Source organism: Myotis brandtii, unplaced genomic scaffold, assembly GCF_000412655.1.
Source record: "Myotis brandtii unplaced genomic scaffold, ASM41265v1 scaffold986, whole genome shotgun sequence".
NCBI classification, from domain to species: domain Eukaryota; kingdom Metazoa; phylum Chordata; class Mammalia; order Chiroptera; family Vespertilionidae; genus Myotis; species Myotis brandtii.
In genome coordinates, this window is record NW_005372102.1 from 2,521,699 (window position 1) to 2,523,084 (window position 1,386).

Genomic DNA, 1,386 nt, shown 5'->3' on the forward strand with positions numbered 1-1,386 from the left:
CAGCCCAGGGCCGGCCCGCCCAGTGCCTGTGGGGCTAAGGAGGGTGCGGGGGACAAGGAAGGGGACACGGGAGAGGGGACATGGCCACCCCTTGCTGGGCACAGCCTCGCTCGCTCACTCGTGTGCATGTCCTGTTACGCACCGCTGTCTGCGTTCCCAGAGCCGCACCTCTGTCCCCTCGTTCAGCCTCGGCGGACACCTGTGACCCGCCCAGCTCTGCGCCTGGGGCCAGGCTGGGGCAGGGTGTTCTCTGGGGCCTCTCACTGCTGAAGAATTAGGAGTGGGGGGCCCTGAGCCCTCACACCTGAGCCTCGTTGGAGCTTCAAGGATGTGGTGTCCACTCATGGGGGGGCCAGGACATTGCTGGACAGGACTGGGCCTGGGCAGGAGGGGCCCGGACCTGGCCATAGACCTTCTGTGGGCGATGGGGTGCTGCTGGGGCCTGGGAACCCCAACCAACGCCCCCCTCCTCTGCCCCAGGAGCCTGGCTGGACCTCTGGCCGGCTTATTGGTGCCCCCTGCAGGCCTCCCAGCTCAAGGAAGCCAGCTGGGCCCCAGCTGCCTGGGCTCAGAATTTGGTGGTGTGCATGTGGGTGGGTAGAGCTGGGGCCAGGGGAGCACAGAATTCCTGGGGCCTGAGGACTGGAGGCCGTGAGGAGCCAGGGCCTGTCCCCAACCAGCCCAGCTGCTCTGCGGATGGCGGCTGCTCCTCCACTGCTCGCTTCCGCGCGACCGGCGGCCTGCTGGACCCGCCCTCCGGGACATCCTGCACAGGGACACGGGGACATGCGCCAGCACTCTCAGGGCACAGAGGGAGGTGCCCGCGGGCACCCAGCCCCGGACGGACCCGCTCAGAGGGGTGGCGATGGCAGTGATGCCCACACTGGGTGTCTCCACGGGGCTGGAGGCCTCCTGGGCCACCGCTCAGGGAGCACAGATGGCAATGGGGGGCCTCGGGCTTGGCGGCCACCGTCATTGGGCTTGGTCAGCACCTGTCGCTGTGACAAACACATGACATTCCTCCGTCCTGGAGGCTGGGCGTCTGCGACCAGGTGGCGGTCAAGGCGTTTTCGGGGAGGGCCGCTCCCTGGCCGCAGCCTGTCACCGTCCTCACAGCGGAGAGCGGGCGCTGGTCTCTGCTCACCAGGGCTCCGAGCCCATCACGGCCCCATCGCGGCCTCATCTAACCCCACTCCCTCCCCTCCCCGCCCGTCGGGCCAGGTCTTCCACACACGAATTGGGGGACACACAGTCAATCAAGGCTGACGGAGTCTTGGCCCAGGACCCCCACCCCAGGGGCAGGGGCAGCCACCCTCCCCTCCTGTGACTGGGGAAGGGGCAGCCCGGGCCTGGGGTCTCGCTGCCCAGCGCGGGGGACCCGGAAGG